This window comes from Pleurodeles waltl, chromosome 2_1 (genome assembly GCF_031143425.1).
Source record: "Pleurodeles waltl isolate 20211129_DDA chromosome 2_1, aPleWal1.hap1.20221129, whole genome shotgun sequence".
NCBI classification, from domain to species: domain Eukaryota; kingdom Metazoa; phylum Chordata; class Amphibia; order Caudata; family Salamandridae; genus Pleurodeles; species Pleurodeles waltl.
This window is the reverse complement of record NC_090438.1, coordinates 133,681,207-133,695,272: the sequence shown is the minus strand read 5'-3', so window position 1 is coordinate 133,695,272 and position 14,066 is coordinate 133,681,207. Positions and strand designations below refer to the sequence as shown.

General features: G+C 44.9%; 1 protein-coding gene across 1 annotated transcript in view; it reads left to right on the top strand.

The window, feature by feature from the left end:
- GAB3 (GRB2 associated binding protein 3) overlaps window positions 1–14,066 on the top strand; it is a 293,254-nt gene that overhangs the window by 34,420 nt on the left and 244,768 nt on the right. The gene's annotated exons all lie outside the window — the stretch shown is intronic.

The following is a 14,066-nucleotide window of genomic DNA, read 5'->3' as shown; positions in this document are numbered from 1 at the left end:
ACCCTCTCTTCATCTGTCCTTTGCTCTTTCCTAACTCTGCTCTTCATTACTGTTGCTTTCTTACTCCCCTGTCCTTCGTTTTCTTGCTTGTTTTTTTTGCTTCTTTATTCTTCCTCCGATTCTAACGCTACGCTTTATTTCTTTCATTGCCCTTTCTCTTTTAACTTTTCTACTTGCTGGTTCACACGATCTTTACCCCCATTTCCTGCATTTTCTCCTCTTTTGTCCCTGCCTTACCCTCTGCTGCTCCTCTTATCTACTCCTCTCTGCTCACACATTCTGATTCGTTACTCTTTCTCCTGTCCTCGCAAATCTGCTGTTTCTTGTTTTCCTCTTTCTTCGTCAACTTCTTTCTCTGTTAAATAGCCTTCCTTCTGCTGTAGCTTTCTTAGCAGGTCTTTCTCATTTCCTCCTGCCTCTCCTGTTCACTTTGGATTATTTCATTTACTTCTTGTGATCCATTTTTCTTTCCACCTTTTGCCGCAGTTTGCCTTTCTCGCCTGTCCTCCCATCAGCTTCCTTTTCTGCCCTATTTTATTATCATCTATCTTTTCTCAAGTTTACCCTTTTCTTTGCTAATTTTCATTTCTTTATTTCTCTGATTCTCCTCTGGTACTTTATCCTTCTCATACTTTTGCAGGCAAAGAAAACCCCTCCCATATATCTCTCTTTCTTATGAAAGTTGTCATGCCCTTTCCCATCCTGGGGCCGAATTGCAGATTGTGCCTCAGAGTAAATGGATGTTTGCACCCGCTTTTTGCACCGTTGGGGTACTTTGGTATTGTAGAAAGGGCTGCAGATGCTGGTGTAACCCCAATAGCATGGATTGTGCCAGCATGATCACAGCGAGGCGTTCTCTTATTTGCATGGGGGTGTAATCCCTGGCAAATGAGGGAGCACTTGGCCTTTCAATACATGATAACATTTAAGAAGTTAAAAGTGTGAAATAAAAAAAAAAATAAGCAGGATAATATATTTTCCCCGTTGACGTCTGTTGCAGCGAAGACAATTTCAGACGGGAGACAGACAAAATTAAGCCATTTCTTGCTTTGAAAATCAGAAGTCTCCCACCTGAATCGGGTATATTGGCATGTATGCTTTTAAGCTTGCACCATATTACAGACGTGAACACAGAGGTAAAGAAGCTCTTGGGAGATTTATTGACTGGACACCACTTAGAGATTGTGCCCCCTAAGGGAACCCTTATGCAGGGGTGAGTTGGGTTACAGGCATACCCAAGGCATCACCCTATTCATACATGGGCTTGCCTTTTAAAAATCCTTTATCAATTGGTAAATGCTTTACATCTGAAAAAGACTTCTAGTTGCAGATTTCTTACTTCAGAATTTCTCCCATGCATCAGACTGGACCCGGAGATTTTTCTTCGAGCAGTACCCCTGCGCGCCCTCAAGTGGCGTTAGTTGACTCTGCGGGCGTCGTTGGCATCATGGTCGCTGTGATGATGTTGCAGTTGTATATAAGTGCCTCCCCGGCGCGCTGACATCAGTTCTTTTCTTTCCGCGCCAGCCTACGCGCAGATCCGAAGAGCTCCCCTTAGTCATTTTTTGACTAACTGCAACTCTTTTGTTGAATACTTTTTGATGAGTTTTGGATGCATCGAGGGATGTCCCAGAAGACCAGTTTTAAACCCTCTGACTCCTGTCACTGAATGATGTTCGTGACGGATCCGCATCTTGTCTGCCTTTGGTGACCTGAGCGCGACCACGACCCAAAGTTGTGCTCCAACTGTTGGGCCATGAAATCGAAGGCTTTGAGGGAGCGGTCGCTGAAGTTCCTTGCGACCCGGCACCAGACTCTGTGTCACTCCCAGTCTTGTTAGAGAGGAAGGTCACCAGATCGCTTGTGGAGCCATCACCACTCTTCTTTGCCCAAGTCATTAGGATGATCGGGTCACAAGAAGTAGAAGAGGGCCAAACGTTTTTCGACTTCAACCCGGCGCTCAGATGACGTGGCGTGGGCAGAGCTTCAACGCTCTGGGCCTCCGCCTTCGGAGCCAGCATCAGGGTTGACTCCGCGCCTTCCGACTTTCCGAGAGCGGGTGCCACCCCTGCCCTGTTGAAAGAGTTCTATGAGGGTATGTGCCTCATCTTTGGGCAGACCGACCTGTCCTCAGCGCCTTTGGGCCCAGGAGAGTAGGTGAGGGCTCCCTTGGGTTCCACGTTGGCGGCTTCGGTCCTGGGGGCACCTCTGGATCTGCATTCGGATCTGTACCAATGCTGGTCGTGCCAATGAAACCTTCCCCGGCATCGGGACAGACGTCGGCGCTTCCGATGTCGGTTGGGCCCCCAATCAATGTCGATCCTATACTTATCCCTGACTACCCGGAGCTGGAACGGCATTGCTCGACGCCGATTCCGTTTTCCATGGGCTCTCCTGGGCCCAGGGCACATCCAGACCCTTCTTTCTATGGGTATGGATATAGGAATAGCATAGAGGGGTTGCTGGACCCTTTAGAATAACAGCTTGACCCTGACATGGACTGGGTTCAGGATTTGGGCGATGCTAGCGGACATGATACTTCTCCTGATGCTGGCGTGCTTTCTCCCCCTACCGTGGCTACGGAGGAAGGAGCTTCATACTCCATGGTGGTAAGAAAGGCTGCTGAGGTTCTGGACCTCAAGGTTCCTTCTGTGGAGGTTTGGATTAACCTCCTGACCAAGGTGCTTCAGCCTGGGACTTCCAGTTTGGGACCCCTCTTTCCCTTTAATGAAGCCCTTACAGATGTCCTAGTGGGTACCTGGTCCAAACCCAGCACAGGGGCTCCTGTGAATAAGACGATTGCCCATCACCATCGGCCTGCACCGACTGACAAAGAATTCCTGACCCAGCATCCTACGTCTGAGAGCCTTGTGATCCAGGCCTCTTCATCTTCTGGTGCATTCCTTTACGCTCTCTCAAGTAGGGAATCAAAGAGATTAGATAACCTTGGGAAGAAAATGTTTTCTTTCGCCAGTCTAGTGCTGTGGTCTGTGAACACTGCATGCCTTTTGCGCTGATACTCCCATACTCTCTGGGATACGGTCACACAGGTGCTGCCTCGAGCCCTGGAGGAGGCCCGGGCAGTTCTCTTCCAAGCAGTTACTGATAGGAGAGATGCAGCAAAGTTCATGATTTATTGTGGACTGGATACGACTGACTCGTTTGGTAGATCGGTTGCATCAACAGTCGCCACACCTGGTTGAGGACATCTGACTTTTCAGGGGATGTCCAGCAATCTCTGATGGGCATGTCCTTTGATGGCACCCGTCTCTTCTAAGACAAAGCGGACTCGGCGCTCGAGCGCTTCAAGGACTCCCGGGCTACGGCTCAGTCCCTTGGCTTTGTAGCCGCTCCTAACCCCAACAGTCTGTTTTTCGCCCCTTTTGTGGCTAAGGAAGGGACACCCAGCCTTGTTCATTTCCACCCGGCCACCAACCCATGCATGCTTCACAGCCTCTGCGTGGGCGCAGGATCCTATGTGTTCGTGGTCAGGGAACCAGTGGTCCACCCAGTCCATCACTGCCTCGTCCACTACCTCCAAGCCTTCCTAGTCCGTTGGAAAATCCTGGGCCGGTTGCCGGCAGGATTCACCATCACCTGCTCTACTGGGAATTTATCACCAGGGACAGGTGAGTGCAGCAAATTGTCCGAAGGGGCTACTTCCTCACTTTCGAGACTTCCCCTCTGACCATGCCACCATCATTCGATCATTTGTCAGAGGATCATTTGGCACTTCTCCACGAGGAAGTCAAGGCTCTCTTGGCCAAGGGAGCCATAGAGAAGGTCTCTGTGCCAGAAGTAGGTTGTGGTTGTTTTTCCCACTACTTTCTGGTGCCCAAAAGGGATAAGCGCCTTCGCCCTATCCTAGATCTCCGGACCCTCAATCTCTTCCTCAAGAAGGAGAAGTTCAAAATGCTAACTCTAGCTCAGGACTTGCCTGCCCTTGACTCTAAAGACTGGATGATAGCGCTAGACTTGCAGGACGCCTATTTCCTCATTCCCGTCCTGCAGGCCCACAGATGTTACTTGCGATTCGTGATAGGTCACGAGCACTTTCAGGTCACCGGGGTCCCCTTCGGTCTTACCAGTGCCCTTCGGGTGTTCATAAAAGTGATGGTAGTGGTTGTAGCTCATCTGTGCAGGTTAGGGGTTTCAGTCTTCCCCTACTTTGACAACTGGCTGTTAAAGGCAAACTCACCCCAGGCTGTCATCTCCCACCTCCAGACTATGATGAACCTCCTGCATTCACTGGGGTTCTCTATAAATGTGTCAAAGTCACACCCGACTCCCTCTGCTTTTCATCACGAGTGGAGCTCAGGCCTCCTTTATGCCTTCCCGCCAAACAAATTTGTGGCATGGTGGTATCAGCAAGTCTGTTGATCCCCCTTTTTGCACCTCTCTCTGAGGTTCTCCTCTTCATTCTTTCTCTTGCCCGGCAGGGCTCTGCTCTGGGTACCCTCAAGGGTTATTTTTCTGCCATCTCTGCCTTTTTAAGGCTGCCAGACCAACCTTCTTTGTTCAAATCTCCTATTGTTGAGAGGTTTCTTAATGGACTCACCCACATGTTCCCTCCTATCCCGTTCATAATGCCCCAGTTGGATTTGAGCTTGGTCCTCACATATCTCATGTGCGCTCCTTTCAAACCACTCCACAACTGTCCCCTGCGGCTCTTGACTCTTAAAATTGCCTTATTGATCGCCATCACCTCTGCTGGCAGAGTGAGTGAGCTCCAGGCTATCTCTTTGAAGCCACCATTTCTGGCTGTCCATCCAGACATGGTGGTGCTTCGTACCAGGGCTTCCTTCCTTCCCAAAGTGGTGACTCCTTTTCATGTAGGCCAATCAATCACCTTGCCTATTTTTTTACGCATCCTCACATCCCTCTCACGAGGAGGAGAGACTCCAGTGTCTGGATCCAAAAAGAGTGTTGGCGTGCTACCATAATCGTACGAAAGATTTCTGGGAGGACAATCACCTTTTTGTGGGTTGTGTGGGTGTGAAGAAAGGAAGGGCGGTGCAGAAGAGGACCATCTTACGATGGGTAGTCCTCTGCATCAAAATGTGCTACGCTTTGGCGAAAAAGCAGCCCCCTGAGGGTTTGCGTGTTCATTCTTCCAGAGCAACTGCTGCTACCACAGCGTTAGCACACGGAGTTCCAGTCCTGGATATCTGCCAGGCAGCGACGTGGGCATCCCTGCACACATTCACTAAACATTACTGCCTGGATAGTCAGGTCCGCAGAGATGGCTACTTCGGCTGTTTGGTCCTTTAGGACTTTTTGGTGTGATCTTAGTTTGCAGCTCACCACCCGGGATGGTATTGCTCGGGTATCTATTCTAAGGTAAGGAATCTGCAACTAGAAGTCTCATCAGATGAAGAAGTTACAAATATATATATATATATATATATATATATATATATATATATTGACCCGCCCATCCTCTCCTTTCTGCGAACCATTCTCAGTGTTCTTCATGGCTCTGTGCTACTGGCATGGAAAGTCATGAAAAGAAACTGACGTCATCGTGCCAGGGTGGCACCTACATATGAACACGACGTTATCACCCGACCACGAAGCCAACAACACCCGCTGAATCGACCGACGCCACCTGACGGCGCACAGGGATACTGCTTGAAGAAAAATCTCCAGATCCAGTCTGACACCTAGGGGAAATTCTAAGGAATCCGCAACTAGAATTTGTCTCTACCATAAATATCATTACCGAAGATAAGTAACTTGTTTGTTTGTCCCTCCTTGGGGTAGATTTGTTACCGCCTTGGCCATCAACCCTGTTACATGGATAAGTGCACGTTTGCCGATACGTTTGACAGCAAGTGAACTTCATTTCCTTTTGTGTCTCTCCCTCGTGCTCATGGGGGCTATGGCGCTTTGAATCGGCTTGCTTATGTCAACTGATTTACTTTTAATTTTCAATGTATGGCGCAAGAAGAGTCCAGTTAGGAATTTACAATGCTAATAACTCTAACTCGAGCAAATGCGAGACCCATTGCATTGCAAATGCTTGTTGTGTAATTAGGTTCACTGCCCCGGACGCACCTAGCTCACGGAGCGCCACAGTGCAAAAAGGGACTTTGCGACTGCTGTGTAATTCCTGCCTTAGAAACACACTTATGCCTAACTTTTTCAGGAGTAGATGGTAAGATTACGAGCGCTCTAGCATTTTCATGGGACCTCCCCTTCAACTTTCCCCCAACCTCCATCTTTCCTCCTTCACTCAAACGTAGGACCACGGAATATGCTCTTTCGTTGCAGATTTTACCCAGCTGAAAGTGACATTTTCAGTTTGTACATTTCTTGCATAAAAATGTACAGTTTACGGGCACTTTTGCTCTTTGTGCGCCAAAGTGATGATGTGATACCCAAAATGTTTGCAAACTTTACCCAATTTATCTAAATTGGGTATTTTATCTCGATTTGCTATTTATAATTATTACTTCGTCGTGATTAATGTGCCTTCTGTACCTTGAGTGTTTGCATGGTCTTGTAATTCTATGCTTTCACCACATTGTCAAACCTCCGTGTGTGTGGTGTTTCGTGAGCCTTTACAGAACCCTCTGTTTCTGGGTGCTGTTTATTTATAAATAAATGGGTGCCTGGAAGCCATGTTGTATTGTTGCTGGTTACAAGCACGGCATTGTGCGCTGCACCCCCTAGGTGGCGCGACCGACCCTCCCTTTCTAGGAAGTCTCGCAGCCGGTGCCTCGTGAGGTGAGGACGGGGCCTCAGACCTTATCTGACCTCACCATGTAAAATAACCAGTAAGAACCGAGACGCTCCTGTTCGCCCCAGCCGGACTGCCTGCTCTGCGCGAGAAACACACAGCCGTGCTGTTGTTTCCAAGGCCGTCAAGGCTGGCAAGAACAAGAAGCTGAATAAAGGAAAGGAGCTCGAGAAAAAAGCGTAAATTGACGAGCAATCAAGAGTGTTCCTGCTTGTTTTGTCAACACGCAGCCCTAAAAGTAAAGTGAAAGTTATGGAGAGATATGTCGCGCGTACTGCATGGAGACCTTGCTTTGACCTTGGGGAATGTTGGCCGCAGCTCATTTTCATCCCTTGTCCTTTGAGAAGTGAATACAGTGTTCGGTAACCCAAAGCCGTTAATGGCATTTTCTCCAGATCTGGGTAATGGGTGATTCTGCTTTCAGCCAAGCATGCACTTTGCTGGTGAGGTACACTTTATGTGTAGTACCATATAATAGAGAGATTTCCCAGAGACTTTCTTAGCCAGTGAGGGCACACATTAGTCCTTGCTTGATGGTTGGCAGCAGTGAAACTTCTTGCACGGGAAAGAATCATAAAGGCATCACCAAGGGCATACAGAGTGCAGGAGATAAAAGCATGTCCCCCAGAGAGTATTTTCATTTGAAATGTAAGTCAGGTGTACTTTTGTTAGATATTCTTGCCTCACAGGTGTCTATTGAAGCAATTATAGCTTATTTTAATATTTCATTTTACCCTAATTTAGGTCCACGACAAATAACGTTGGCCTGTCTACTGCACCATTGCAAAATTTCTGCACTATAGTTATGCAACATGTCACTTGGATGACTTATTCTTATTGTATCAAGCTAGTGATTTATATCAGAACAACAAAAAGGGTTGTTTTGGCAAGTTAGTGAATCGTTCATATGCACCCATTACTTTGGCTTCATGCTTGCAAAGTAGTGATTGGTTGTTACGCACCCACTATTATGGGTTCCTGTTTAAAAGCTAGTGATTGGTTCTCATGCACCCAACATTCTGGGTCCCTGTTCCCACCATTCTGGGTTCCTGTTCCCAATGGTTCCTTCTCGCAAGCTAGTGGCTGATATGCAGCCACAATTTTGGGTTCCTGTTTGCAAGCTAGTGATTGCTTCCTATGCACTCCCCCTTTTGGGGTCCTGTTTGAAAGCTAGTGATTGGTTCTTATGCACCCACCAAGCTGCTTGGAAGCTATGGATTGCTTCATCATCACCCATCGTCATATGAGAAATGCAGCCTGGTATCTTTGCTGAGATAGGATGCTTTAATGCACCCAAACACACCCTTTTATGAGTTTCCATACTCGTCACTGTAAAGTCGCACATTTGCTGCATTGCCTCGAATGGGGCTGGCGATAGTTCCCCCATCCACGTCTGATTTTGGTTTAATCCAGTGACTATTGAGTTAAAAAAGAACGTTGTCCTCGTGTTCCAGCCAGAAGTTGGGACTGAGTTATTTCCACAGACTATGCTACGTCAACACAAACCCAGCACCACAGCAGTCACAGTGGCCCTGCAGATTCCGGATTTCAAAAGTAGAAAATAAACTGAGGACAGATGTCCTCTATTAAATTAGGATGAATACAACTCTGCCTTCAAATGAAACCATGAGCGCAAACAGTTAAAGTGTTGTCACTGTTAAACAATTCCATATCCGTTCATTTACAGTTTGGTAAAGTCAGTCATTTAGTCCTACGTGCAGTATTTCTGCACAGAAGCCGTCATTAAAATTGACATGATGAATAACCTCGCAAGTGATTAATGTGCTAAAAAATACAGATATCATAACTTATATATAACATCAGTACTTTTCATTAAAACACTGCATGGAAAACCAGGAGAATTAAATCCGATTGGACAAATTAATGTGGGCCGCAGGTATTATTCCAGTACCTGCAGGGTATGTCTGGATTAAGTAAATACTTTTAGTTTAGCTGCATGCATTTTTGGCAAAAGACATCCTTTTATTGGGCATACTGTGCCTTATGGAACTCAGTGTTACACAGCAGTGCACGGTGAAGCATCAAAGTGGATTAGTCATGAAAATGGAAACATTGGCAAGGTATAGTCTGCCAGTAGGTCGGCTTTTTAAAGTAGGTGTTTGGTGATAGCTGGACGACTTTGAACGTGTTGCCCCCTACCCAGCTGTCACAGAAAGACAAACTAATAACAAAGCAACATCCGGGGACACACGAGTATGGAAGCTTGGAGTATGGTATTACCTCTTCTGAACAGACTGTATTAGAAGAGTCAAGCTATGCACTCAAAGAGTACTCTGAAAAGGTGTCAACATATGAACTTTAGATTGTAAGCGGTGAAGTTAAAGTGCACATATAACAAAATACTAGTTAATAGATACTTTTGAGAAAAAGTCAGTGTTTTTGTTGCATCATTAAGAATTACTATATGTGCACGTTTACTTTGTGAGCAAAAGAGCTGTAAAATCAACAACGTAAATATGACAGTAAAGCGAAACAAAGGAACACGCAAAGCAGATTAGGGAATAGCACCATGTCTTTACGACAGCCGAAAACATACAAGCAGCAAGCACTTTCATAGCAAACAAACTATACAGTTGCCAATAAAATGCCAGCAAAGTAAATGAGTAAATACATCAAGGAACATACACTAACTCAATTTCAAGCAACACGTCATGTTGCATTTGCAGTCTTAAACAAGCATTGGCAATGCCTGCATGTCGGTCTCACTTAAATTTACATAACAGTGATACGAATTGGCATTCTCAATCCCTGTTTATTATAGTATTCAATGCTTGTAAAGATTGATGTGTATTCCACATTTCTGTTGCACTTTTTCTAGTGATCACTAGGTGGCATTGAAATGCAGCACAACTGGTGTTTAAATGTGGCTTTGTTTCAGACAAGGACAAAGGACTAATCTACCGATGATGTAATCAAAAGGCCCCTGTGGGTAGGTCAAACACAGAAAGGGAGGAAAGCAACAAATAAGAGCAAGACAACTGAGAGTGCCAAGAAAGCTGAATAATCTTGAGCAGGGATTAGCTCTGTGGAGTATTGTATACAAAACTGTCCACGACAGACAGCTGATGCTGCCTGTAATGAGACTGCAGAAAAGGACTCAGGGGTGTGGAATTTATTAAAATATCTACTTGTCCATGGGACAGGTTACTTCTTAAATCTACTTGTCCTGTAAAAAAAATCTACTTGTCCCTTTGGTGCCATGTATTGAGATGACAAATTATGGCAGCAATCTCATTATGGAAGAGCTCTGATAATAGCCTCTCTGATTATGTCAGGGCTACTACTATAGTAGGGCTTGAATACTTGCAATTTCAATCCCTACTATAGCAATTTCCTTATTTTGCCTCCTTCCCACAGGGCTACATACTGGTGCTGGAGGAAGCAGTAAGCAATAGTTCCAGAGCTGGAATGCCTTTGAGTCTGTAAACCTACTAACCTGCATGTTTTAAAGATTTTCACCAGCTCTCCTCTAATCTTTTTCCATAATGAGAAAGGTTGGAAATTTACTCCTGACAAGGGCAGAAGTAGAAGTTCTTCCAGGTTGGAGGGAAAGTGAACTTGTAAACGCTCCATAGATTTTCACATGAACAAATCTATACATGCATATTTGCTCGTGCTATAATACAGTTCACAAATATTTTCTAGGAGTAAGATTTCCTGGTCTACTTCTGTAAGTTCTTGTGAATTCATGAAAGCCACTAATTCAAAGACATAGACCATGGGTGTACTTTAGTGACATCCTTTAAGAATTGGGTCCCTAATTAGGTCTGGCGTTAACAAATACATTTTGTCCCAGATTGAAGAAAAGTGGTGCTTCATGTTACTATTTAAGATATGTCGCACCATGGCAGAATTAGGTACAATAGTGTCAAACTTTTTATACTATTGTGGCGCTTTGCTCCACTAGCGTCAAAACCTCTGACGCTAGTGGAACAAATTGCAAGGAGGCCTATTGATTCCAAAGGGTGCGTCCTTTTAATGCCTGCTTTAAGCAGGCGTTAAAAATGACACCAAAAATGGCACAATGAAATCTTGTAGACTTCATTGTGCCATTTTTGTGGGCCTCCTTGTGTCAGAACACCCCTTTGCATAAGTTATGCATGGTGCACACATATTGTGGCACAAATGGTCACAAAGTGGTGCAGTGCATGCATTGTGCCACTTTGTAAATATGATGCAGTTTTTGGCAAACTAATGCCACATTAACATCAGAAAAATGACGCTAATGTGGCGTTAGATGGCCTAAGTCCATCCTTTAATTTGGGCCTTTGATTTTAATAAACATCTATTTCTCTATCTATTGGCTGGCTTTACTGTGAGCGATTGCATTCTGCTCTTCCACAAGGAGCATATTGGCACACAAAGTAGTTTTGTGCAGTGCCAGGAACCACTGTGGCAATCAGTGTCGTAATGAAACTGGAGGGGGCCCCCCTGCAAAGAATATGAAGGGCCCCTCCCTTCAGACTAACTCAGGGCAGGTGCTGTGCTGAGGGGGCCAACTGGAAGGGGGCTGTGGGGCCTTTGTTATGCCACTAGTGGCAATGTGTGCTTTTTGAGACCAAAACGTGTTTTTTTTTTCTTTTTGCTAGTGTTTGTTAAAATTGTATGTGCCTGGCAGCTCCCACAACAATAAAGTGTTATAAAAGCCATGTCAAAAAAAGGCACGCATTGACAAAACCAAAAGGCTCACACAAAAAATAAATGTCAGATCGGTTGGCTTTGCCAGTGCTTGTTTATTTCTATGCTTCTTATAATCTTGTTGAAAATGGTTACCCTGACTTTCCATTAGGAATATTTTTGGGAAATACTAGCATGCACAAACACATTCTACTATATTACGCTTCAAAGAAATAGCATCTTTCATAGAACCAAAACATTTTTTTTCCTACGTGCATTTTTTTCAGAACATTGAATTTTTAAAGCAAAAAATCACTCTTGCTTACAAGCTGCTGCAAACATTTGCATCTAATCAGAGAGCATTCTGGGAGCATTATACTTAGTCTCAGAGTGGTAAACTTTTCAAACAAGTGTGTACACTTTTTCTTTTTTTTTACTGTAGAGACTGCCAGTAGTGCAGTGTGACCTTAAAACGTTTATTTACAGCGCTCACCCTAATATTGAAGGTTTTTAATTAATGAACCATAAATGCAAGTTCTAACAACTGTAATGTTTGGGCACAAAAATTACCTCAATTGCAGACAATTCCTTTCTCCGTAAACTGGCAGCCAAAGGGTTTGTGCAGCAGGGGGTTGGGCCTACTTGTCCTAAGGACAAAATAAACATGAGAATTTGTTGCCCTTGACCCAAAACAATATGTCCAGGACTACATGATTCCCCATTTAAGCATAATTTGGACTCAGGTGGCACAACGTAACCATTCATGAAATGCCAAGGCATTGGTGGGCAGACCATCCAGGCAATGGCAAATAATGAAAAACACATGAAAACCAATGGGTATGGGGAACTGATCCACAGCCCACTATCTATCCGTACATCTTTTTCACTTTTATTTTTAAAGAATTGATGACATGTCGTCCTGACAGATACATCTATAGCCAAAGACCACCCACCTTCACTAGTACCTTAGGGTGGCAGAAGAATGTTCATGAAAAGCAGTGCTGCTGTAACAACTGTGGCAACTGTGTGTGGGGAGCATTCACATAGCTACTGTACATGCTTTTCTCCCCCATAAAAGTGTGAATGTATGGTTAGTGCTGTCACTTAGTAAAGGAAGCATGCGCTGCTGCTACCCAGGCTGTTCCATGTTTATATGTGCATGTAAAATATTCTGACAACATTTGCTTAAACAGCACATACCCACCTGAACAACAAAATACCATAACTATTTACCTGGCTATTGATGTTATTTAGACAATAATCTGTTTAATCTTGACAGTGGACAACCGATGATCCAGGCCAATGAAAAACGCGCCTCCTTTGAGTGGAATCAAGCTTGTGTAATTTTCAACTTGAACAATTACTAACCTAGCCATGTAACCATATACAAACACCATGAAACAACCATACTCAATCGATGGATGCTAACGGAAAAGGAGCCCAGATTAAGATAGTGCAGCAATGCCATACTAATGATAGACAATGCTGAGAGCGTAACTTAACATTAAAAGAAGCTTGTTCTTCCTTTGCCCATACGGTCTACATGGCCTGTGACTGATTTTTTTCCTTACTGATTTTTCACTTCAGGATGTTGGGAAAGTGGGATATGGACTGAAAATAGGTTATTTTGTCTTTGTCTGCATCTTTCATTCTACAGCCATATAGCGCCCTACTATGAGACCTGCTTTGGTGTGCCCCCCAGGTCCGAAAAGTTGACTTTCCTGCAGGCAGGACTCTTGCTTTTGCATATACTACCGCTGTAACTGTATTGAGATACGACAACCTCACTTTTGATGTATCCGGTTTACCCCGTCACTGTGCATGCATTGAAATTCACTTAAAAATCCAAAGGTTACGGGGACTTTATAGTGAGGCTAACATTTCAAAGTACAAAACCATAGAAATTTTGCTGTTAGAGATATTTCAAGTAACTATAACTTATGCTCCAAGGTAACTATAATTTGTGCCACGCACAGTTTTAACATCAATCGTGTTACTGCAAATGTTGCAGTGATATTACCAATGATGTTATACACGATGTCACGAGTGGTGTAATATCTGGGGGTAACGGAATTTGAAGCTGCGTAACTCTTTATATGATGGAGTAGGTATGAGTTGTCAAGGGGAAGGTGTGTCCGTTTGGGTCTGGGTAGGTGGTTGTCTCTTTGTATGCTGGCAAGGTGTTGGGGGGAGAGTCGGCAGGGGGTGATGAGGATAGGAGTGACGAGAAAAGAGAGAGTCACTAAGTTGGATTATAGCTGACGTGAGGATGTCCATTCTTTGAGAAGGGTGTCAGAACGAGGAAAAGAGCTTGTTGAATAGAAGCCAGTTATTTTCATTAATTGTGGGAGTATTGGGGTGGCCTGTCAGAAATGGACTCTGACGGGTTGTGGTGCAAGAGCAGGGGGGTGGTGGTTGTTAGTGTCTGGTGTTAGGAGATGCTGAGGGAGGAGGCAAAAAAGGCAGGGAGGAGGGGGGGGGACGTAAGGGCCGACTGGGGATGAAAAGAGAGTGGCAATGGCCACCGAAGTGGGAGACAATGGTTTGTGGAAGAGGAATGGTGCAGAGATAGTTTGTGGATGGAAAGAGCAAGGTCTGGAATTGGCGGTGAGCTGTGGGTTGTGGGGGAGTATCAGATTGTAGGAGAGTCCAGGGTGAGAGAGGTTGTCTAGGTGGCCTGGAAAAG